The 25778-nt window shown below is 47.8% G+C and overlaps 1 protein-coding gene across 3 annotated transcripts in view; it reads right to left on the bottom strand.

Moving 5' to 3' along the window:
• Nucleotides 1–25778, bottom strand: part of BLM (BLM RecQ like helicase) — a 188562-nt gene that overhangs the window by 142825 nt on the left and 19959 nt on the right. The gene's annotated exons all lie outside the window — the stretch shown is intronic.

The following is a 25778-nucleotide window of genomic DNA, read 5'->3' as shown; positions in this document are numbered from 1 at the left end:
ACTCAGTGTTTTTTACTGAGCCGAACAGGAATTAAGAGAGGTTAATAATGGAGTATTACATATAACATAACTGACAATAACGAAGTTAACCCATAACGTTACTGACAACTAACAGTTGACACCCTAACCAGCACTTGTAACTTGAACCAGTCGGTGAAAATGTGTTACCATAAGATCCTCAGAACTAACCCCAAGTAAGTAAACTGCTCTGGGTGGGCGTCCAGTGACCCCTATGGATTCAAAGAAAAGGATTTACCTGGTAAGTACCAAAATCCTATTTTCTTTTTCATCCACTAGGGGTCACTGGAGTACTCTTGGGACGTACCAAAGCTTCCCCCGTGGGCGGGAGAGCAGTTTGGCACTTGTAACACTAGGCGGCCAAAGCTAGATGCTGATGCCGCAAAAGTATCAAACTTGTAAAAGCGCACAAACGTGTGCACTGAAGACCATGTAGCCGCCCGGCAAAGCTGCGTCGCAGAAGCCCCACGACCAGCTGCCCATGAAGTTCCCACAGAACGTGTGGAATGAGCGGTTACTGACGTAGGCGGTTGTAACCTAGCATGAAGGTAAGCCTGGCGTATGGTCAGTTTTATCCATCTGGATAAAGTTTGTTTAGATGCTGGCCAACCCATCTTGGCAGCATCATAGAGAACAAATAACGTATCCGTCTTACGAACTGAAGACGTTCGGGTTACATAAACGCGTAACGCACGAACCACATCCAGAGTTCCAGACTGTGCTGTCAACACAGGAACTACTATTGGTTGATTGATGTGAAAAGATGACACTACCTTTGGTAAGAAGGCGGGATTCGTCCGAAGTTCCGCTCTGTCATCATGAAACACCAAATACGGTGGCTTGCATGACAAGGCACCCAAATCCGAAACACGCCTTGCCGAAGCTAAGGCTAAGAGAAAAATTGTTTTCCAAGTGAGAAACTTTATATCCACTTGTTGTAAGGGTTCAAAATATGAAGACTGTAAGAACTCCAAAACCAGATTCAAGTCCCATGGCGCTGTAGGTGGAATGAAAGGAGGCTGTACCCTGATTACACCTTGGAGAAAGGTGCGTATAGACGGCAATAGAGCCAATCGTCTTTGAAAGTAAATTGACAAAGCAGATACCTGCACCTTTAGTGTAGATAAACGCAAACCTCCATCTAAGCCTGATTGTAGAAACAACAAAAGGCGGCATAACTTGAAAGCTGATGTCGGAAATTTCCGAGCTTCACACCAACCTATATAGGCACGCCATATTCTGTAATAATGAGCTGCCGTAACCGGCTTCCTAGCTCGTAACATGGTTGGTATAACTGAATCTGGAATGCCCTCTCTTTTTAAGAGGGCGGTCTCAACAGCCACCCCGTCAAACGCAGCCGCGCTAAATCGGGGTAAAGAAAAGGACCCTGTTGTAACAGGTCTGGACGTATCGGGAGCGGCCACGGATCGTCTGCGAGTAATCCTCGAAGATCCGAGAACCAAGCTCTCCGAGGCCAATGAGGCGCCACTAGTATGACTGTGAGCGACTCTCCTTTGATCCGTTTTAGCACCAGAGGGAGCAGCGGAAACGGTGGAAACAGATACACCAGACTGTACGGCCACGCGACAGTGAGAGCATCCACCGCGACTGCCTTTGGATCTCTTGTTCTGGACACATACTGGGGCGTTTGATGATTGTGTCGAGATGCCATCAGGTCCACCTGAGGATAACCCCATCGCTGAACCAACATGTGAAACACTTCTGGATTTAATGACCATTCGCCTGGGTGAAGATCCCGACGACTGAGATAATCCGCTTCCCAGTTGTCCACTCCCGGAATGAACACGGCCGACAATATCACCTGGTGGTATTCTGCCCAATTGAGGATTCGAGCTACTTCCCGCATTGCCATGCGGCTTCTCGTTCCTCCTTGTTTGTTGATGTATGCGACCGCTGTCGCATTGTCCGACTGCACTTGGACAGGCTGAGAGCGAACCATGTGCACCGCTTGTCGTAGCGCATTGAAAATCGCGCGGAGTTCTAGAACATTTATTGACAGCAATTTTTCGTGATCCGCCCAGAGACCCTGGAGCTGACAATTTTGAATTACCGCTCCCCAACCTCTGAGACTGGCGTCCGTAGTTAGAATTATCCAATTGCAAACTCCGAACCGTCTTCCTGCGGTTAAAGTGTGTTCCTTGAGCCACCATAGCAGAGAAACTCTTGCTATTGGTGACAACCTCACTCTGTGGTGAATCTGCAGATGCGAGCCCGACCACTGGGCAAGCACGTTCAGCTGAAATGGACGAGAGTGAAATCTCCCGAACTGAAGCGCCTCGAAAGCTGCCACCATTGTGCCTAACAGGCGAATGCACAAGTGTACCGACACTGTGCGTGGTTTGAGTACTAATTGTACTAGATGGCGTAGCATTTGTACTTTCTGTTGTGGTAGGTAAATCCTTTGATTGACCGTATCGAGAATCATACCTAGGAACTGAAGGCGTTGAGACGGAATCAGATGTGATTTCTTGAAATTGACAATCCAACCGTGGTGAACCAATACATTGTAAGTTAGCAGCGCATGTTGGGTAAGTATCTGTTGAGACGGAGCTTTGATGAGCAGATCGTCTAAATACGGAACTATCGTCACTCCCAGGGATCTGAGGTGAGCTATCATCACAGACATTACTTTGGTGAATACCCGAGGCGCTGATGACAGGCCAAACGGCAGAGCCTGAAACTGGTAATGGTTCTGGCGTATTGCAAATCGTAAGAATTTCTGATGAGGCTGCCAAATTGGAATGTGTAAGTACGCATCCTTGAGGTCTAGCGCAATCATAAATTCCTTGGTCTCTAACCCCGCAATCACCGACCGTAGAGACTCCATTTTGAATCTGTAGTAAGTTACGTACTGATTGAGGCCCTTTAAGTTCAATATTGGTCTGACTGAGCCATCCGGCTTCGGGACCACAAACAGGCTTGAATAATAACCCTGACCCTGTTGGTGTACAGGGACCGGAATCAACACTGCCGAATCCAGTAAGGACTGAATGGCAATTTGCAAAACTCTCCTCTTGTCGTCCGACAGAGGCAATCCTGTCTTGAAAAACCGCAGAGGCGGCAGACAGTCGAACTCTATTTTGTAACCTTTTAACACTAAATTGCGAATCCAGCCCTCCGCGGATGTGTGGAACCACGCCCCATGGAACGTCTGAAGGCGTGCTCCCACAATTGGAGAACCGAGATGGGCTGGTAACCCGTCATGCCACTGGCTTGTCGGTAACCTTAGCGTCTTGGCGAGTTGTGTTGGTTTGATGGAAACCACGTCCTCGACCACGTCTAGCAGGCGTGGCTGATCCTCTGCCACGTCCTCGAAAGGGCTGAGGTCTAAAGGATTTGAACGAAGGTCCAGCGTACCTTCTTCTTGGCGCAGGTGGAGGCAATGGTAAGAACACAGACTTACCTCCCGTAGCCTCCTTAATCCATGCGTCCAATTCTGGACCAAACAACTTCTTGCCATCGTAAGGCAACGCCTCTATACTTCGTTTGACCTCTGCCTCCGCTTGATAAGTACGCAGGTAGAGTGCTCTTCGTGCCGTAACTAGCGAAGATGAAATACGAGAAGTGAGCTGACAGACGTCAGTAGACGCTGTACAGAGATACTCTACAGCCTCAATCATTTGATTCACCTGAATTATCAGGTTTTCGTCATGTAAAGCCGATTTGAGTTCTGTAAGCCATATTATGAGCGCCTTAGTGACCCAAATGCCAACCAATCCAGGTCTTAGCATCACACCTGCTGCTACATACATGGATTTAAGCATAGTTTCTATCTTACGATCTGACGGATCTTTAAGCGTAGTAGCTGATGGCACTGGTATGGTTAATTTCTTGGTAAGCTTTGACACTGAAGAATCAACTATTGGTGGATTCTCCCATGTACCCGTTACCGATTCTGGAAACGGATAACTAGACTTAAATCTGCGAGGTATAGAAAACCGTTTATCTGGATTCTGTCTGGATTCTACTAACATCTGATTTAGAGAATCCGACACAGGAAAACTTACTGGCGTCTTCCGTCGTTTAGTAAATATGACCTGATCATTGGTGAGAGGCTGCTCAGCTTCAGGAAACCTTAGCGACTGCCGTACCGCTCTGATGAGATCATCAATGCCGGAACTGTTAACATCCTCGCCGTCTGACTCCACTTCGCCCTCCTCCCCCTCATCGTGTTCCGTGAGGTCTGGGATGGAATCGTCAGACTGCAACATAGCAGACACTGGAAAATCATAAGACATATGAAAATTATCCCGTTTGCCCAAAATGGATTTGGACCCTACGCAAGGCTGAGACGCCTCCGGTAGTTCTGGCGGTCTCACCCTAGACTCAGATCTTAGCGTTTCTCGCTCCAGACGAGCAGCGGTCATTTCAGTCTGAAATTTCTCCAGTACATTTACTAACATACCCCACGGAGGGTCCGGTGATGAAATTGGTTGCAAAACCGGAGCAGAAATGGTATTCTGAACGGAATCCACAAAACATACGTTACATGTGGTAGATCCAACCGGTAACACACTGCCACATACTTTGCAAATATGCTTTTTAGTTTTTGCTGGTGCCTTACTCATTATGGCGACAGACAATACAATACACAAAACACAGACACCTGCACGACTCAGTAAAATAGCAATAAGGTGGCTCTGTATATATATCTGGCCCAGTGCAATACACGTGGCCAGTACTATGAAATTTGATCCCAAATTCCCACGAACACCCCTGCGCCTCCGGTGGAGAAGAGATGTAGGACAGGAACGTTCTGGAATCACAGAGGAAGACACAGGAAGCTGTTAAAAATGGCTGCCCTGCTATACTTATACACATAATCACAGTGCATTCACTGATTATACTGTAACAATCCCTCTGCTGCTGCAGTATTTCACTGATATGTCCCCCCTGTAATGGCTGTTTATCTTATAGAGCGCTACGTGTGTCCCAGCGGTGGGCTCCTATATATAGCGTGTCAGCTACCAAGGTAGCGCTGCTGTTCCGAGGTGCCTGGCCGGAGGCTGTGGCCTAACGGGCGGGTACCTGAGCGGGGAGAGCCGCGGCGCCTGCACGGAGGTCTGTGGCCGAACGTGTGGGCGCCTGAGTGGATAGAGCCGCTGCGCCTGCACGGAGGTCTGTGGCCGAACGTGCGGGCGCCTGAGAGGGGAGAGCCGCTGCGCCTGCACGGAGGTCTGTGACGAACGTGCGGGCGCCTGAGTGGAGAGAGCCGCGGTGCCTGCACGGAGGTCTGTGGACGAACGTGCGGCCGCCTGAGCGGGGTGGAATGGGCGGGCGCCTGAGCGGGAAGATGCCGGAGGCTGAGAGGGGAGAGCCGCTCCTTGCCGTCACCCAGCACTATGTCTCCACACGTCGGGGCGGCAGCGGGAGCTGACCGCCCCGTTTCACATACCTCACTCCTGCAGACGTGCGGAGGCTCCGACGGGGCTTTTCAGTAAGCGCCGGCCAGCCAGTGCAGGAGGATGTGAGGGCTGTGAGGGAGCTCTTTCAGAGAGGCCCGACACGCCCGTGCTGCAATCAGCAGCTGCACTATCCCTGACCCTGCCTTTTGGAAGGGGGACAGGGATGTGGTCAAACAGTAGAAAAAATAAAAATAAAAATAAATAAAAGTTTCTTCAACAAAACCGTGACTTCAGCTAAGCATGTGTTGCCACGTTCAGCACAGAAAAAACACTGAGTAAGTGCTCAGGGATATGGAGGGGTGGAGTGTTACTAAATTTAAATATTCAGTGCTGTGTTCCTACGGAAGCCCGTCCATATCCCAAGAGTACTCCAGTGACCCCTAGTGGATGAAAAAGAAATGGGATTTTTCCGTATTTTGGAATAATTGCCTAACATAATGAGATATCATGGTGATGGGACCTAAGTCTAAGCACAGAATGTATTTATGTTACATATACATCTTATACACACAGCCTGAAGGTAATTTTAGCCAATATTTTTAATAACTTTGTGCAATAAACAAAGTGTGTGTACATTCACACAATTCATTTATGTTTCATATACACCTTATACACACAGCCTGAAGGTCATTTAATACAATATTTTTAATAACTTTGTGTATTAAACAAAGTTTGTGTATATTGAGCCGTCAGAAAACAAAGTTTCATTATCTCACTCAAAAAATTCCGTATTTCGGAATATTCCGTATTTCGGAATAAATGGATATGGGATACTCAACCTGTATTACACTCGTACCAGAAGGCAACCAGTGTGGGCTGGTTACCACATGATTCCACAAGTAATCACCAGGCAGAACTGGAACAAGGGTCAGACCAAATTGCAATGGAATCCTCCACCCGCCGGCGGCTATTTTCCCTGAGACTCACGGGCAGGATCACACACGTCCGCGACTACTCGTTCAGCAACTGCAGGGATTTCACAACGTCACTAGACTCCGCCCTCTAGTGACGTTGTGAAATAGGAGGATCTAGTGCTTTGAGCACTCAGAGTGACTTTTTGGTTCTATATATATATATATATATATATATATATATATATATATATATATATATATATATATATATATATATATATATATATATATATATATATATATATATATTTTATGTGGTTGCACTCCATGTTAAATAACCAGCGCTGTATTGTGTGTGTGTGTGTGTGTGTGTATATATATATATATATATATATATATATATATACATACATATATACATACATATATACATACACACACACATATACATATACAGAAATAAAGCGCACACACTTAAATGAAATCCAGGGGTGCCGTGTCAATTCCTAATGATACAATCGTTCCTAATGTTTACCCAGCAGGGTCATACATAAGGAGACCAGTACACCACCAAGTAGCAAAAATGAAAAAAGCATTTAATATTTAAGCAGCATTATCAGGCCTTTAGAAAAAAATTGTTATTGGTACTCAAAGTTCGCTGAAAAGAGTCCATAATACATCATAACAGCCATCCCAACGGCCCGTTTCGGTTGTCACACCTTCATCATGGGGTCAGCTACAACATACTGTTCAAACATAGGTCCTTATAAAGCTACATAATCAGTGCAAATAGAGTACACCTGCTTAACCCAATTAACTAATATTGAACAACACCTCCCAAACAATGCGGCAAGCCAGAGTGGAACCTAAAGAACAGGACAAGATTCCCAACACCGTTGTCACTGGTTCCGCCGTGCAGGAAGTGACGTCACGCGACCGCGACTATCAACATCCGCAAGAAGCGGAACCCAGGCGCCAGGAGAAGTTATCCTGGACACTCGCATCGGTGCCGCTCTACCGGAAGTGACGTCGCGTAACCGCGACAGTCAACTTCCGCCAGGCTATAGACCAGCCTCAGGTCATGGGCAATGTCACTGTGCACAGGCTCAAAACACAGGGCTCGTTGCATGTTACAGGTGGAACAAATATAATTAAAATTAAATTATAATAACAAAAGTGCAAATACAGTGAATAAAATGAAAAAGAAAAAAATAATAAATAAAAATATAAATAATAAATAATACTGCCTGGGCGTCAGCATTTTTGTAACCAAAAAAAGGGTAAAAAGGTTATTATAGTTGTTGGCAAGTGTTTGCACAAACTGCAAACTTATAAAAATTTTGAAAAAACATAATATTCAACTTGTGTTAGAAAAATGTTGACGCAACGGCATGATGTCATCGATCACAAATTAACATAAATATAAGTGAATAATAATGGTAATGTTTCCATAAATATTCCAAAGAAGAAAAAAAGATTGTCAACAATAACAGCATGACTTAATCTCTCTGTTTGATGTTAATAATCACAGCAAGAAAAATTAAAGGAATGGAGTCATAATTAATTCTTCATTTAGACCAGTGGGAGCAATAGAGTTGAGTTTATATATCCATTCACATTCACGTTGTAGAAGTATGCGATGTCTATCTCCTCCCCTACGCAATGGGGGAATGTGGTCAATAGGCATACACCTAAAATCCGACAATGTATGACCGCAGGTGACAAAATGTCTGGCTACCGGTGGTGTGCTAGAATCTAAAACATTGAAGGCCTTTTTAATTGAACTCCTATGCATGGATATTCGTTCCTTTAGCATGCGGATGGTTTTACCCACATAAAGTTTGTTACATGGACAAAGAATGATATATACCACGTAGCGAGATTCACAGGTCAGGCGATGTCTTAACGTGTAGTTGCTATTAGTAATTGGATGTTTGAAGGTCTTTCCTAATAAAAGAAATCTGCAATTGGCACAGCCCCGTACACTTATAGGCTCCTTTTTGCAAGGAAAGCCAATGCGCATTAGTGTATACACCAGGACTAATGTCAGAGAAGGTAATACGTTCCTTTAAATTGCGGCTTCTCTTATAGCTAAAGAGAGGCGGATTCTTGCAACTTGGTCCAAGGATCGGGTCTGCTTGCAATATGTGCCAGTGTTTAGTAATGGTCTTTCTGATGAGACCAGAAGTAATGCAGTATGTTGTCGGAAAAAACAATCTTGTGGAAGTGGCATCATCACGCCGTGAAACCAGCAGATCTTCTTGTTTCAATAACAAGCATTGATCAATTGCTTCTGCAACTTCGTTCTGCTGTAACCCCGCTGGATGAAATTGTTGCCCATTTTTTTGAAGAGCGGCTTCTAATTTAGAAGGATCGGACGTAGTTCTCACAACTCTAACAAGTTGTGAGTATGGAAGTCCTTTTTTCAAGGGCCGAGGGTGAAAACTGTCTGCAAGAAGCAGTGTGTTTTTGTCCGTGGGTTTTTTAAAGAGTTCTGTATGAAAAATGTTGTTATCAATGGATACTAGAACATCCAGAAATTCTATACTAGCGGCACTACTCCTACATGTAAAGGAAATGTTGTCAACTTTATGGTTCAATTGCTCCACAAAAATATCTAAATCTGCTGCTGTCCCTGACCAAACAAAAAACAAATCATCTATATAACGAAAACAACTAATAAATTTAGAGAAAAGAGGATCTGACACAATGTACGTTGTTTCAAAATCATACATAAATATGTTGGCATATGAAGGCGCCATGTTTGAACCCATAGCGGTTCCTTGGAGTTGTAAATAGAATGCATTATTAAACAAAAAATAATTTTTATGTAAAATAATCTCCATAAGCAAAATCAAATAATCAACGGGTGGACCCTTGTAGTTGGAACTGGTTGTCACTACTCGGCGCACAGCATTGATGCCTTCAGTATGAGTGATATTTGTATACAAGCTGGTTATATCTAAAGAAACCAAAAGACAGTTTTCTGAAGGAACACCAAACTGTTTCAATTTCAACAAAAAGTCAGTGGTGTCTTTAAGATAAGGATTTTCTAATACCACGGGTTGTAAAAAAATAATCACAAAACTGTGAGAGAGTTTGGCACAAAGAACCTCGAGCCGATATTATCGGTCTACCAGGCGGAGAACTGAGAGACTTATGTATCTTTGGTAAAAAGGTGATTTTTGTTACTTACCGTAAAATCTCTTTCTCCGATTCCATCTGGGGGACGCTGCGCACTTACTAATGGGTTAGAGGTGTGTGGGTGTGGAGTTTGGCACAGAACTATTAAAAACCTGACTCCTCCCCCCTCTAACCCCTCCCATCTCCTTCCTGTCCAGCCAGCACCTCAGTTAACGTTTAGCCAAGCCAAAGGAGATGGACCGAAAAAAATTAACTGGTTAAACCAGACAAACATATGGGAGGGATCGCATGGAATGTGAACTGCGGAGATGGTCGGAACCCACCTTTCTGCCCACTGTAGGATATGGGCGACCACATGCATGGCTCTCCAACTGCGAGTTCCGCCCTGTTTGTTTATGTAAGCCACCGCCGTGGCGTTGTCCGATTGAATGCGCACTGGATGACCTTGGACTCCGTTTTGTACCTGATGTAGAGCATATTGAATTGCTCTTAACTCGAGAATGTTGATCGGTAAACATCGATTCTTGACCGTTCCAGAAACATTGGAAGTGCTGAGGTTGAAACACCGCCCTCAACCGACTAGGCTGGCATCTGTGGTGACCATCATCCAAGACCAAACAGCGAATGGTGCACCCTTGGATAGATTGGGACTGTGAAGCCACCAATGGAGAGACTGTCGAGTCCAAACCGCACAATTGCAAGTCCAGATGTGGACTCGTTTGATTCCAAGAGCCCAGAATCTGAGCCTGAAGGGCTCGAGCATGGAATCTGGCATATAGTACTGCCGCGAACGTCGCCACCATCTTGCCCAACACCTGCATACATCGGGGGACCGAGACCCTCTGCAATTTTAACAGGGAGCGGACTCTGGATTGCATATCCTGAAGACTGCCCTGAGGAAGAAAACCCTTCTGACGTCTTGTGTCGAACAGGAGACCTAGGAAAATCATCTCCCGAGAGGGAATCAAGGAAGATTTCCGGAAATTCACAATCCATCCGAAGGAACGTAACCGGTAAAGACGTGAGCAAAGGTCCCATATGGCAAGGGTAAATTTCACTGTGGGCAACAGCGAAGAAGCGGGGGGACGGCTATTCGGTCGACACCAGAGCAGGCTGTAGGGGGAGTATCTGCGGAGTGTGGTAGCCTCCAGATGTGTCCAGATTCTGTGTCCAGGATTATCGTGCCAAAGGACACATGTGGTTAGGTGAGCAGCTCTATAGTATTTGAGGAGATCAGGAACTCCCAGGCCTCCCTCTAGACGATGCTTTTGGAGGATTCTCATCTTTACTCTGGGCTTTCGCCCCGCCCAAATAAATCTGGTAATGTCTGCTTGGAGATTTTTAAGGATTGAGGTGGGGATGTGGATGGGAAGAGTTTGCCACAGATATAACAGACGGGGCAGTAGTGTCATCTTAACGGCTGTCATCCGTCCAAACCAGGACAGGATGTATTTATTCCACTTTGTCATATCCTGTTTAATAGAGGTTAGGAGTCTGGGAAAGTTGGCAGCGTATAGGCCGGAGTAGGACTTCGTAAGATAGATGCCCAGGTATTTGAGTTTATCAGCCCGCCAAGCACATGGGAAGGAGGCCTGTAGGAGTCGAAGATCTGGGTCCGCGACATGTAGGGCCAATATTTCGGTTTTGTCTGGGTTAATATTGTAATTTGAAAACCGGCTGTACGTAGCTATCTCCTCCATTAAATGTGGGAGGGAGGCAGGTGGGTCAGTCAGGGTGAGAATGACGTCATCGGCATAAAGAGCAATTTTGTGATTGTGAGCTCCCGACTTGATACCAGATATGTTACGGTTCAGCCTAATTCTAGCTGCCAACGGTTCCATAATGAGGGCGAAGAGTAGGGGGGAGAGGGGACATCCTTGTCGGGTGCCGTTGCGTATGGGGAGAGGGTCGGAAGAAAGGCCATTAATTAGAATGGAGGCTGAGGGGTTCTGATACAGCGATGTAACGCCTTTGTAAAAGGCGCCATGTAAGCCCATATTTAGGAGTGTCTGTTGTAGGAATGGCCAAGCTACCCTGTCGAAGGCCTTTTCTGCGTCGAGGGCCATGACTAGCGTCGGGAGAGATTTGTCTTGTGCCAACTGGATGAGGTCTATGAGACGCCTAGTATTATCTGCGGCTTGTCTGGAGGGAATGAAACCGACCTGGTCGGGGTGAATGAGGGAGGGTAAGAATGGAGCAAGTCTGTTAGCCAAGATTTTGGCGAAGAGCTTTAGGTCTACATTCAGGAGCGAGATGGGTCGATAGTTCTTCATCTCCAGCGGGTCCTTGTCGGGTTTCGGAATGAGGATAAGATTGGCCCTAGTGGTGGCTGTGTCGAATGAGTTCCCGTCCAGGATTGCGTTGAACAGGGATTGGAGCATGGGGAGTAAAGAGGTTGTAAATTTTTTATAATATAAAGCGGTAAAGCCATCAGGGCCGGGGGCTGCGGAGCGGCTGAATGGCCACTGAGATTTCCTCTGTGGAAATAGGGGCATTGAGTGTCAATATATCCGAGTCGGAAAGCTTAGGGAGTTTGCAAGCGGATAGATAGTCTCGGAGTTTAGAGACGTGGTCAGGATCAGTATCTAAAGTGGAAGGGAGATTGTACAGGGATGTATAATAATCCCGAAATTGGGCGGCCATTCGTGATGGGTCAAACGTAGTGGACCCGTCCGCACAGCGCAGGGATACAATGCGATTTTGAGTGCGTTTCGCTCTTAGTTTTTGGGCTAGTAGAGTGTCAGCCTTATCTGATTTCTCGTAGAACCTCTGACGTGCCCACAAGAGTGCCTTGACTGCCTTTTTGGTGAGGATTTGGGATAGTTGACCCTTAACTGCTAGAAGTTTGGAATACGTTTTCTTTCTGGGGCGGCGTTGATGCAGAAGGGTCAGGGTGGCAAGTTCTGATTCTAAGACTCGGATCCGTTGGGCTTCAGTTTTCCTTTGGGCAGCCGAGAGGCTTATAAGGTAGCCTCGGATGGTGGCCTTATGTGCTTCCCATATTAGGGAGGGAGGAACGTCTGGAGTCGCATTTTCCGCGTAGTAGGTAGCTAGGGCGGTGACAATATCATCTACTGTGCATTTTTTAAGCAGGAGAGATTCATTTAGTCGCCAGAATCTGGTGGGGAGGGGTGAAGAGGATGAGACCTCGAGCAGAACAGCAGAGTGATCCGACCAGGAGATAGGGAGTGTCTGGGCACTGAGGAGTTTACGGGTAGTATCTCGGTCAACGAAGATATAATCGATACGGGTATAGAGGTCGTGAGGTGGGGAGTAGTGAGTGAAACCCTTCGCTGAGGGGTACAGAGTCCTCCAACTGTCATACAGGTTATAAAGTGATAGATGTGCCTGTAGCTGCTTGGCCAGTTTGGTGGGAGTAGAAGCGGTAGAGGCGGGGCGAGATCTGTCATGGAGTGGATCCAATGTGACATTGCAGTCTCCACCAATTATAGTCCTGCCCGTAGGGAGGCGGGATAGGCTGTCAAAAAAGGCTGTAAATAGAGAACCCTGCTGCGCATTAGGGGCATATATGGAAGCCAAGATCAGAGGAGCATGGTTATAGGAGCATGAAAGGATAACGTAGCGGCCCTGGGGGTCCGCGATAGTGTCGTGAACAGTTATAGGGAGGCCTCGACGGATCATAATAGCGGTTCCCCTTCGTTTAGTAGGCATGTTTGAATAATAGACATGTGGAAATTGTTTGCAGGCCATAGAGGGGTGTGGGGGTTTAAAATGGGTCTCCTGAAGTAGTACTACATCAGACTTGTCTGTTAAAGAATTGGATGGCCATGGCTCGTTTGGTGGGAGAGTTAAGGCCGTTGGCATTAACCGATATAATTTTCAGGGTCATGGTGGAAAGAACTGTGGGCGACGCAAACAAAGGGGTGGGATGGGACCGGTCCGACCATGGGGATGGAGAAGAGGGAAGGAGGAATAGAGGAGGAGAGAGAAGGGGGAAGAGTCTGTATGAGAATACAGAGGGGGAGAACCTTTTCCTGTAGAAGGGCCAGGTTCAACACTAAAAGGAAAGACGCCGTCCTGGCGTATCCTTCGGGGGGGGGGGACGTGGCTTTGTGACAGAACGATAAGTAGGGCAAGGAGGAGCATAGGGGAGGGAGAGGTTGTAACAGGAACGACCAAGTGACAGGGGGAATAGAGGGAGCTAGGAGGATCGCATTATTAAAATAGATAGGAGTAGTGTGAGTGGTATAGACATAATGAGGGAGAGGGATAAGGCATGCAGTGATATCGAGTACTAAATCAACATCGGTCTTACCAGGAGATTATGAACAGTAACAAATGAGCATCATGCTAATCATGGGTCAACATGAACATATATGAAAACGAACTATAGAAATAAAAAAGAAACAACTTGACACTCACGCGTAGCCAAGTGGACAGTGCCGCCCATGGCGTCACAGCCAGACGGCCACGTGGAGGGGCTGAAAAAACACATATGAAAACATAGCAAGCCGAAGTATTAAAGCATGCAGATTAAAGTATTCAGAAATTATAAATATCACATTTAACAAGGATTGTATCATGGGATGCCTGAGAGCATTCAAGTAGAAGACCACTCTGGGGCCGGGGCCCTTGGGCTTGAGATCAAGGGCGACATCTGATCTCGGGTTGATTCCGGGAGATCTTCAAAAATGCCAAAAGTTTTAAGTAAGTCAGCTCCTTGTGTTGGGGTCTTGACTGTGAAGGTCTCTCCGTTCTGCGTCACTTGCAGTAGGAAAGGGAAGCCCCATTTGTATTTAATGGAGTGGGTTCGGAGAACTTTAGTGATGTGGGCTAGGTCTATGCGCTTTTTGAGGGTGGAGGGAGCGAGGTCCTGGAACAGCTGTAACTGGGAGCCGGCATAAGAGACCGTCGGTAGCCCTCTAGCCGCCATCATGACTCTCTCTTTGGTGGTGTAGTAATGAAAACGTATAATTACGTCACGTGGCGGTTGGGTCGGAGGCGGTCTAGGGCGGAGAGCCCTGTGGGGACGGTCCAGCTGGAGAAGGGCCTCGGGGACATCCGGAGTTAGTTGCAAAAAAAGGTTCTCTAGATACTCAGGGAGAGAGCTAGAAGCCACACTTTCAGGGATGTTGCGGACTCGGATGTTATTCCGACGATTGCGGTTGTCCATATCCTCTAGTTCTTTGCACGCTTCCATATCCGCCCGAATATCCAAAAGTTCCTGCTCCACCACCGTTTGAAATTGGCAGACATCGTCCACTTTGCGCTCAAGTGTATCTGTGCGGGAGCCCAGGTCGGCTATTTCAGATCTAAACTCAGTTAAGACCGATCTCATTTCTGACTGGATTGTTTTCGTAATGATAGCCACCACATCTTGAGTGGTCAGTGGGCTGCTGGAGGTGGCGATGTCAGCAGGATCAAAGGATTGGTCAGTTGAAGGCGAGCTCCGGGTGGAGGAGCCGGCCCTCTCCCAGGCACGTAGGACACTAGCTTTAGGAATCTGAGAGTTCTTGCGGTTCTTTTGTGACATTATAAATGAGGCGTTTCGTATCAACGTGTGAGAATAATGCAATATGCACGGCAGAGCTCCCTGTCACTTCGTGGTCGTTATGCTTAAGGGGCCATGCGCTCCATGAGGCTCAGTTAGCGGGGAAGGAAGTTTGGTTTGGTAGTATAGTGCAGATCACACTTGCTGACCGTTCCTGCGGTGGGCAGACGGAATAAAGGCTCTCTATACACCCGCAGTTATCTCTGTGGTTGTCTGCCGGTCTCAGGGTGGTCGGGTGAACGGTGGCTCCCTGGAAGCGGCTACCTTAGTTGGTGAGGGGGGCAGCCAGGCGTGTGTGACAGAGGATAGGCCGCAGGCCTGTTTTGTATGGCCGTAAGAGTCTGGGCAGGTTGTCGTAGGGAGCAAGGAGCGCCTTCAGGGCGCGGGGTTCCCCGTGTGTATAGCGCAGGGTGCTGTGGCGCTGAAGGCCCGGGTGTCCCGTGTTGCCGTTCCCGGACAAGCCGCCGTCCGCAGGGGTGAGGCAGAGGCAACGCGGGCCCCGCGATAAGCAGCGGGCCACGTGGGGACTCACCCGCGAAGTCAGAAAGCGCGGTGCCCCCGTGTCAGGTGGACCTCGTTGCAGGCTGAGGGCATAGACTGCATATAGCTGTGTGCAATGTTTGCAGTGTGCCTGCTGTGGGTGTATAGGCAAGGGGTATGGTTTAGCTGCTGGGAATGTGTGAGAGTCCCTGCAGCACACACATCAGCAGCCTGCAGCAAGCAGGATAGGCAGGAGAGTGTGCCCACAGGAGCTCCTTATTGATATCTGTTTCCCCTGCAGTAAGGGCTCACCTTATAGCACACAAGATGGCCGCCGCCGTTCAGTGAGTGTCCCCAGCGGTCCTCTGTGCGGGCCGTTCCACGGCTCCCGGCGCAGGTGACGCGGTCTCCTCAGGAAGCGGTGAGTGAGTCTCCAGTGGGTCTTGTGTTCGGAGGCTCGGTCACAAGGCCTCCACGCGCGGCGTGGCGGCGCCTCGTCAAAATTGAGTCCCCGGCTTGGCAGACGTGGGAGGGCCGCAACCCGCAGAGACGGCCGGAGCCGGCTCCCGATTCCGCGGCGCCTACCCACGGGTGTGGAGGTGTTAAGTAGAGGAGAGGGGGTTAGATGGGACTGAGAGAGGGGTGTCCGTGGGAAAATAAGGGGCTTTTTGTAGCTGTGTCAGCCGGAGCTCCACACAGACACGTCCACTGCAGTTGCCAGCCAGGCCACGCCCCTTAATTTACTTCTATAATAACTTTTCTGTCTAATTATATATTTTTTTCTGTCCAATTGTCTTTTATTAGTTTTAAACTCGATGTATTTATCATGCCTAATATTAATATATCTGCTGGTATATGTGATAATAAGTGTACATATGTACCTACTTGCAAAGTATTTATTACCCTGTAAACTGCACGGCTGTTTGAGGTTTGCCGTTTTTTGGTATAGGAGTAATTCATTAAAATATTATTCTGATTGCAAAAATTAAGTTTAAACATATAAATGGTTGTTTGCGATATATATTTTTATTGGTTCATAGAGGATAGAGTATTTTAGGTTTTAACCTTAAAACAGCCGCACATGTGTAAAGTTTGGTAGAGGATCGTTAAATACCGATCCAAGCGTCACAAACTCCAGCCCTCTGACGAAGTTGATGACGAAACGCGTAAAAAAAGGGCGGAGTCTAGTGACGTTGTGAAATCCCTGCAGTTGCTGAACGAGTAGTCGCGGACGTGTGTGATCCTGCCCGTGAGTCTCAGGGAAAATAGCTGCCGGCGGGTGGAGGATTCCATTGCGATTTGATCTGACCCTTGTTCCAGTTCTGCCTGGTGATTACTTGTGGAATCATGTGGTAACCAGCCCACACTGGTTGCCTTCTGGTACGAGTGTAATACTTACATTTGTTTCAAGCACTTCTGTGTCTGTTTGTGTTTAAAAAAAAAAAAAAAGTTTATGCACTATGGAGCGCCCCCTCTATACGTTTTATTGACAGATATTTATCTTCGTGGGAGTTCGGACTGACTAAGGGGAGCAGCGATCCTGAATCACTTAAGGAGGATCTAGTGCTTTGAGCACTCAGAGTGACTTTTTGGTTCTAAATATTATATATATATATATATATATATATATATATATATATATATATATATATATATATATATATATATATATATATAATTTATGTGGTTGCATTCCATGTTAAATAACCAGCGCTGTATCTATTGTTCATATATATATATATATATATTTATATTTATATATTTTATATATATAGTGCACACTGCTTTGCACATTAGTGTGCTTTTTTGGTTTGCTAACAGACATGAATAAATCCCATTGTTCTTATCCAGCAGAATTAATTTCAGATCGAAAGGTAAAAGAGTTATGGTAGACTTACCATGGTTAACTCTCTTTCTGCGAGGTACACTGGGTTCCACAGGGAATACATCGGGGTGTAGAGCTGGATCTTGGATCCAGAGGCACCATCAGGCAAAGCTTTGACTGTCCCAGGATGCATTGGGGTCTCCTCTATAACCCCGCCTCCAGGCAGTGAGAGCTCAGTTTCGTTAAGTAGTCCAATGCAGGAGCAGGTAAAAGAAAGCAGATGTTAGTCACATAGAACCACAATCTCACCACAGGAGAGGGTACCAGCTGCTAATGCCATACAAACCAAAGAAGTTAGGTGCGTCAGGGTGATCGCCCTGTGGAACCCAGTGTACCTTGCAGAAAGAGAGTTAACATTGGTAAGTCTACCATAACTCTCGTTTTCTGCAGGGGGGTACATTGTGTTCCACAGGGAATACATCGAGGATGTCCTAAAGCAGTTCCTCAAGGGAGGGGACGCACCTTAGCAGGTAAGAAAACCCGGCATCCAAAGGAAGCATCCTGGGAGGCGGAAGTATCAAAGGCATAGAACCTAATGAACATGTTCACTGAGGACCATGTAACCGCCTTGCACAATTGTTCTGGGGACGCGCCACGGCGGGCCGTCCAAGAAGGTCCAACAGACCGAGTAGAATGGGCTTCAACTGCAGCAAGAGCTGGGAGTCCAGCCTGCGCATTGGCTTGTGCAATCACCATTCTAATCCATCTGGCCGCGGTTTGCTTATTCGCAGGCCAGCCACGTTTGTGAAAAACAAAAACAAAACAAAAAGAGAATCTGACCTCCTAATAGATACAGTCCTCTCCACATAGATACGCAGAGCACTAACCACATCCAAAGAATGTTCTTTGGGAGACAAATCCGTAGGGGTAAAGGCCGGAACTACAATCTCTTGGTTAAGGTGAAAAGAAGGAACCACCTTAGGTAGATAACCTGGGTGAGTTCGTAGAACTGCCTGGTCCCGGTGGAATATGAGAAAGGGTGAACGACAGGACAAAGCGCCTAAGTCCAACATCCGTCTTGCAGAGGCAATGGGCAGCAGGAACAGAACCTCGGCCGTGAGCCATTTAAGGTCCACCAATTCAAGAGGTTCAAATGGGACATAGGGAGGCTGAATCCAAATAACGCCCTGAATGAACGTCTGAACATCAGGTATAGAGGCAATTTTTCACTGAAACCAAACCGACAAGGCAGATATATGAACCTTGAGGGAGGCCAGACGAAGACCTAAGTCCAGGCCTCTGTGCAGAGAAGCCAGTATCCTGGAAGTTCTGCAACTATGGACATCGTAATTCTTATCAACACACCAGGTGAAGTAAGAATTCCACACTGTAATAAATCTGGGCAGATGCCGGTTTGCGGGATTTCAACATCGTTTGAATAACCGCCTCTGAAAATCCTTTGGCTCTCAGGAGTGATGCTTCAAGAGCCATGCCGTCAAAGCCAGTCTGGATAGAGACAAGGGCCCTGTACGAGGAGGTGTGGTCGTTGAGGAAGTAGAAGGGAATGCCCCATCGATAGAATCTACAGGTCTGAGAACCAATGCCATCTGGGCCACACTGGAGCAACTAGAAGCAGCATCCCTCCTTCTAGTTTGAAATTCCGTAGAACCCTGGGCAGAAGTGACACTGGAGGGAACACGTAAGGCAGCCAAAGTTCCATGGAATTGCCAGTGCGTCCATGAACACTGCTTGAGGATCTCTTGTTCTTGATCCGAATACCGGAAACCTTGTGATTGGGTTGAGACGCCATCAGGCCTACGTCCGGTAGACCCTACCTGTCCACTAGGAGTTGAAAGACTTCTGGATGAAGACTCCACTCTCCTGCGTGTACGTCCTGGCGACTGAGGTAGTCCCCTTCCCAGTTCAGGACACCCGGAACGAACACTGCCGATATATTTGGCAGATGGCATTCTGGCCAACAAAGGATTTTTGACACTTCCTTCATAGTCATGCGGCTTCAAGTGCCGCCTTGATGATTTATGTATGCTACTGTCGTGGCGTAGTCTGACCGTACTTGAATCGGTCTGTCCCAGAGGCAGGGCAAGTGATAATGCATCGAATACTGCCCTCAACGCTAGGATGTTTATTGGGAGGAGTGATTCTTCCTTGGTCCACTGACCCTGAAAACATAAAAAAAATAAAAAAAGAGAGAGTGTTGCTCCAACCCCGCTCCCCATCCCCTCAGACTGGCATCTGTCGTCAGGAAGACCCAGTCGGGAATCCAGAACAGACGGCCCCTGCTCAGTTGCTGGTCCTGGAGCCACCAGGTCAGCGACAAACGTACCTCCGGAGTCAACAAGATCCTTTGGGATCTGATCCGATGAGGCAGGCCGTCCCACTTGGCAAGAATTAATCATTGCAGAGGGCTGGACTGAAATTGAGCGTACTTCACCATGTCAAACGTCGACACCATCAGCCAAGTACTTGCATCGCCAAGAGAATCGACACTCTGGGGTGACAGATGAGGTGTCTTATCCCGCCCTGGATTTTCAGGACCTTGTCTGGAGACAGGAATAGTCTGACTGTGTGTGTCCAGAAGCGCCCCTAGGTGCACCATGCTCTGAGCTGAGACCAGCGAGTACTTCTTCCAATTGATCAGCCATCCGCGGGCTTGTAAGCAACTCACAGTCAACTGTAGATGACAGAGGAGGACACAGTGGGAACTTACCAGAATCAGCAGGTCGTCCAAGTACGGCAGGATTCTGACTCCCTGGCAACGGAGATGCGACATCATCACGGCCATAACCTTGGTGAATATCCAAGGAGCCGTGGCCAGTCCGAACGGCAGAGCCTGGAATTGGTAGTGGCTGTCGCCAATAGCAAACCGCAGGAACTGCTGATGCGATATGGCAATAGGAATATGTAGTTAAGCATCCTGTATATCCAGGGATACCATGTAATCTCCGGGTTCCATCGCCAGCACAATAGAGCGCAATGTTTTCATACGAAACTTGGCAACCCTCACAAATTTGTTCAGTGACTTGAGGTTGAGTATAGGCCGAAAAGATCCACTGGGTTTCTGCACAAGCAACAGGGTCGAATAATAGCCTCTGTCATGCTGGGACTGAGATACCGGCACAACCACTCCTGTACTCAGGAGAGAACCTACCACAGTTTGTAGAGCCTGCGCCTTCAACGGATCCGAAGGGAGTACCATAGTGCAGAGTGGTGAGGGGGATGTCTCTTGAAGGAGACAGCGTACCCGTGAGAGACAACTTCCAGTACCCAAGCTTCTGAAATGGTCTTTAACCAGACCTGGGCAGTAGTAGTCAGCCTCCCACCCTGAGGTCCCCCAGGGGGAGGCCCACTCCATCACGCAGCAGGCTTGTCTTGTTTTGAAGCAGGCTGACGGGCTGCCCAGGACTGTTTCGTCTTGGGCTTGGTGGTCTTGGGAGCACGAGATTGTCTGGGGTAAGAATGACCCGTGGCTTTCCCTGAAGGTCGAAAGGAACGAAAAGTGGTAGTCTTCGCCTTCTGAGCGGAAGGATTAGTAGGAGGAAGAAAAGCAGTTTTAGCAGCTGCTAATTCAGACACTATTTTATTCAGGTCCTCTCCAAATAAAATGTCCCCCGAAAAGGGGAGTACCTCCAAGGTCTTCTTGGAGTCCAAATCCACTTTCCACAACCTTAACCACAGTATGCGGCGAGCCAAGACAGACATGCATGACGCTTTGGCTGCCCATACCCCTGCCTCAGAGGATGCCTCCTGAATGTAACAGGCGGCGGTGCAGATGTGAGACAGGTATTGTCAGAAATATCCTCGGGCAACTCATCCTGAATCCACGCCTCAATACCCTTTGCGGCCCAAGAGGCAGCTATGGTGGGCCTATGAATGGCCCCTGCGAGGGAATATATAGATTTCAGGCATCCCTCCACAAGCTTATCTGTCGGTTCCTTCAGGGAGGTGACAGTGGTGACAGGCAGAGTAGACGACACAACGAGACGGGTGACATGAGAATCCACCGGCACTTACTACATAACTCTACAGGGAGAGGGTAGCGAGCCAAAGCCTGTTAAGGGAGCGGGAATTTACCACCTTCTGTTGTTTAAACATATCAGTTTTCTTGGCCACTGTAATGGAATCCTCATACTCAGTGATTTCTAGGATCTGCTTAATAGCATCCACCAGGGCAGGGACATCAACCTGTATGGTAGAATCCTCGTCAGTAACGCTCGATTCAGAGTCTGACAGGAACGTATGCTCCCCCTCCTCATCAGATGAAACATCCGAGAGGTTAGTGGATTGTGAAGAGGAAGCAGAGACACGGGAGTGACCTGGGGTAGATTTCTGTCTAACCAAAGACTGATTAAACTGCTGCAGCTGGGTAGACAAATTCTCCGCCCAAGGCAGATTTACTATAGGGACAACTTGTGGTGGCATAGGCACCGGAGGTCCCATAAGGGGGGCTAAACGGTCCACCAGAGTCCTCAGGAGGGTAATGAATATAGCCCAGGGAGGATCCATTGTAGTGACAGGAGCTGCAGGCTGACTGGGAGGTGTATAATATTTAGAACACAGACCATCACACAATACTTCCCCCTCAGGTAAACCTCTGGAGCATACCTTGCAACTTACAGGAGCTTTATTTCCCTTATTGTTAGACATTGTAACAAAGCAACAATCAGGCAATTAGTACGATGAAGCCAGACAGAGTACAAAAGAGTTAATCACTAGCTGCCATTGTTCGCAGCGCAGCGATCACGCTAAAAAATAAGAATTTACTCACCGGTAATTCTGTTTCTCGTAGTCCGTAGTGGATGCTGGGAACTCCGTAAGGACCATGGGGAATAGCGGGCTCCGAAGGAGGCTGGGCACTCTAGAAAGATCTTAGACTACCTGGTGTGCACTGGCTCCTCCCACTATGACCCTCCTCCAAGCCTCAGTTAGGTACTGTGCCCGGACGAGCGTACACAATAAGGAAGGATTTTGAATCCCGGGTAAGACTCATACCAGCCACACCAATCACACCGTACAACTCGTGATATGAAAACACAGTTAACAGCATGAAACGATAGAGCCTCTCAACAGATGGCTCAACAATAACCCGATTTAGTTAACAATAACTATGTACAAGTAATGCAGATAAACCGCACTTGGGATGGGACTACGAGAAACAGAATTACCGGTGAGTAAATTCTTATTTTCTCTAACGTCCTAGTGGATGCTGGGAACTCCGTAAGGACCATGGGGATTATACCAAAGCTCCCAAACGGGCGGGAGAGTGCGGATGACTCTGTAGCACCGAATGAGAGAACTCCAGGTCCTCCTCAGCCAGGGTATCAAATTTGTAGAATTTAGCAAACGTGTTTTGCCCCTGACCAAGTAGCTGCTCGGCAAAGTTGTAAAGCCGAGACCCCTCGGGCAGCCGCCCAAGATGAGCCCACCTTCCTTGTGGAATGGGCATTGACAGATTTTGGCTGTGGCAGGCCTGCCACAGTATGTGCAAGCTGAATTGTACTACAAATCCAACGAGCAATAGTCTGCTTAGAAGCAGGAGCACCCAGCTTGTTGGGTGCATACAGGATAAACAGCGAGTCAGATTTTCTGACTCCAGCCGTCCTGGAAACATATATTTTCAGGGCCCTGACAACGTCTAGCAACTTGGAGTCCTCCAAATCCTTAGTAGCCGCAGGCACCACAATAGGCTGGTCCAGGTGAAACGCTGACACCACCTTAGGGAGAAACTGGGGACGAGTCCTCAATTCTGCCCTATCCATATGGAAAATCAGATAAGGGCTTTTACATGATAAAGCCGCCAACTCTGACACTCGCCTGGCTGAAGCCAAGGCCAATAACATGACCACTTTCCACGTGAGATATTTCAGATCCACGGTTTTTAGTGGCTCAAACCAATGTGATTTTAAGAAACTCAACATCACGTTGAGATCCCAAGGTGCCACAGGAGGCACAAATGGGGGCTGAATATGCAGCACTCCTTTCACAAATGTCTGAACTTCAGGTACTGAAGCTAGTTCTTTTTGAAAGAAAATCGACAGAGCCGAGATCTGTACCTTAATGGAGCCCAGTTTTAGGCCCATATTCACTCCTGCTTGCAGGAAATGCAGAAATCGACCTAGTTGAAATTCCTCTGTTGGGGCCTTTTTGGCCTCGCACCAAGCAACATATTTCCGCCATATGCGGTGATAATGCTTTGCCGTAACATCTTTCCTGGCTTTAATAAGCGTAGGAATGACTTCCTCCGGAATGCCCTTTTCCTTCAGGATCCGGCGTTCAACCGCCATGCCGTCAAACGCAGCCGCGGTAAGTCTTGGAACAGACAGGGGCCCTGCTGCAGCAGGTCCTGTCTGAGCGGCAGAGACCACGGGTCCTCCGAGATCATCTCTTGAAGTTCCGGGTACCACGCTCTTCTCGGCCAATCCGGAACCACGAGAATTGTGTTTACTCCTCGCTTTCTTATTATTCTCAATACCTTTGGTATGAGAGGTAGAGGAGGGAACACATAAACTGACCGGTACACCCACGGTGTCACTAGAGCGTCCACAGCTATCGCCTGAGGGTCTCTTGACCTGGCGCAATACTTCTCTAGTTTTTTGTTTAGGCGGGACGCCATCATGTCCACCTGTGGACGACCCCATTGATTTACAATCATTTGGAAGACTTCTGGATGAAGTCCCCACTCTCCCGGGTGGAGGTCGTGCCTGCTGAGAAAGTCTGCTTCCCAGTTGTCCACTCCCGGGATGAACACTGCTGACAGTGCTAGTACATGATTCTCCGCCCATCTGAGAATTTTTGTGGCTTCTGCCATCGCCGTCCTGCTTCTTGTGCCGCCCTGTCGATTCACATGGGCGACTGCCGTGATGTTGTCTGACTGGATCAGCACCGGCTGGTGTAGGAGCAGGGATTTTGCTTGACTTAGGGCATTGTAAATGGCCCTTAGTTCCAGAATATTTATGTGAAGGGCAGTCTCCTGACTTGACCATAGTCTGGCATGGAACCTGCCGAATGGAATTGCTTCGTAAGAAGCTACCATCTTTCCCAGGACCCGCGTGCAGTGATGCACCGATACCTGTTTTGGTTTTAGGAGGTCTCTGACTAGAGAAGACAACTCCCTGGCTTTCTCCTCCGGGAGAAACACTTTTTTCTGGGCCGTGTCCAGAATCATTCCCAGGAACATTAGACGTGTCGTGGGGACCAGCTGTGACTTTGGGATATTCAGAATCCAGCCGTGCTGGCTCAGCACTTCCTGAGATAGTGCTACTCCCACTAACAACTGTTCCTTGGATCGTGCCTTTATTAGGAGATCGTCCAAGTATGGGATAATTAAAACTCCCTTTTTTCGAAGGAGTATCATCATTTCCGCCATAACCTTGGTAAATACCCTTGGTGCCGTGGAGAGTCCAAACGGCAGCGTCTGGAATTGGTAATGGCAGTCCTGTACCACAAATCTGAGGTACTCCTGGTGAGAATTGTAAATGGGGACATGCAGGTAAGCATCCTTGATGTCCAGGGATACCATGTAATCCCCCTCGTCCAGGCTTGCAATAACCGCCCTGAGCGATTCCATCTTGAACTTGAATTTTTTTATGTATGTGTTCAAGGATTTCAAATTTAAAATGGGTCTCACCGAACCGTCCGGTTTCGGCACCACAAATAGTGTGGAATAGTAACCCCGGCCTTGTTGAAGTAGGGGTACCTTGATTATCACCTGCTGGGAATACAGCTTGTGAATCGCTGCTAGCACCGCCTCCCTGTCTGAGGGAGCAATCGGCAAGGCGGATTTTAGGAAACGGCGGGGTGGAGTCGCCTCGAATTCCAGCCTGTATCCCTGAGATACTATTTGAAGGATTCAGGGATCCACCTGTGAGCGGGCCCACTGATCGCTGAAATTCCTGAGGCGGGCCCCCACCGTACCTGGCTCCGCCTGTGAAGCCCCACCGTCATGCGGCGGACTTGGAAGAGGAAGCGGGGAAGGACTTTTGTTCCTGGGAACCTGCTGTTTGCTGCAGCCTTTTTCCCCTGCCTCTGCCTCTTGACAGAAAAGACCCTCCTTTTCCCCGCTTGTTTTTCTGGGACCGAAAGGACTGAACCTGATAAAATGGCGCCTTCTTAGGCTGTGAGGGGACATGGGGTAAAAATGCTGACTTCCCAGACGTTGCTGTGGAAACTAGGTCGGAGAGACCATCCCCAAATAATTCCTCCCCCTTATAAGGCAAGACTTCCATGTGCCTTTTGGAATCTGCATCTCCAGTCCACTGGAGAGTCCATAAGCATCTCCTAGCAGAGATAGATAATGCACTTATTTTAGATGCCAGTCGGCAGATTTCCCTCTGTGCATCTCTCATGTATAAGACTGAGTCTTTTATATGGTCAATTGTTAGCAGGATCGTGTCTCTGTCTAACGTGTCAATATTTTCTGACAGTTTATCTGACCACGCAGCGGCAGCACTGCACATCCATGCTGACGCAATAGCTGGTCTGAGTATAATGCCTGAGTGTGT

This window comes from Pseudophryne corroboree, chromosome 6 (assembly GCF_028390025.1).
Source record: "Pseudophryne corroboree isolate aPseCor3 chromosome 6, aPseCor3.hap2, whole genome shotgun sequence".
In the NCBI taxonomy this organism is placed as follows: Eukaryota; Metazoa; Chordata; class Amphibia; order Anura; family Myobatrachidae; genus Pseudophryne; species Pseudophryne corroboree.
Note: the sequence above shows the minus strand (reverse complement) of the source record. Positions and strands in the feature narration are given on the sequence as shown.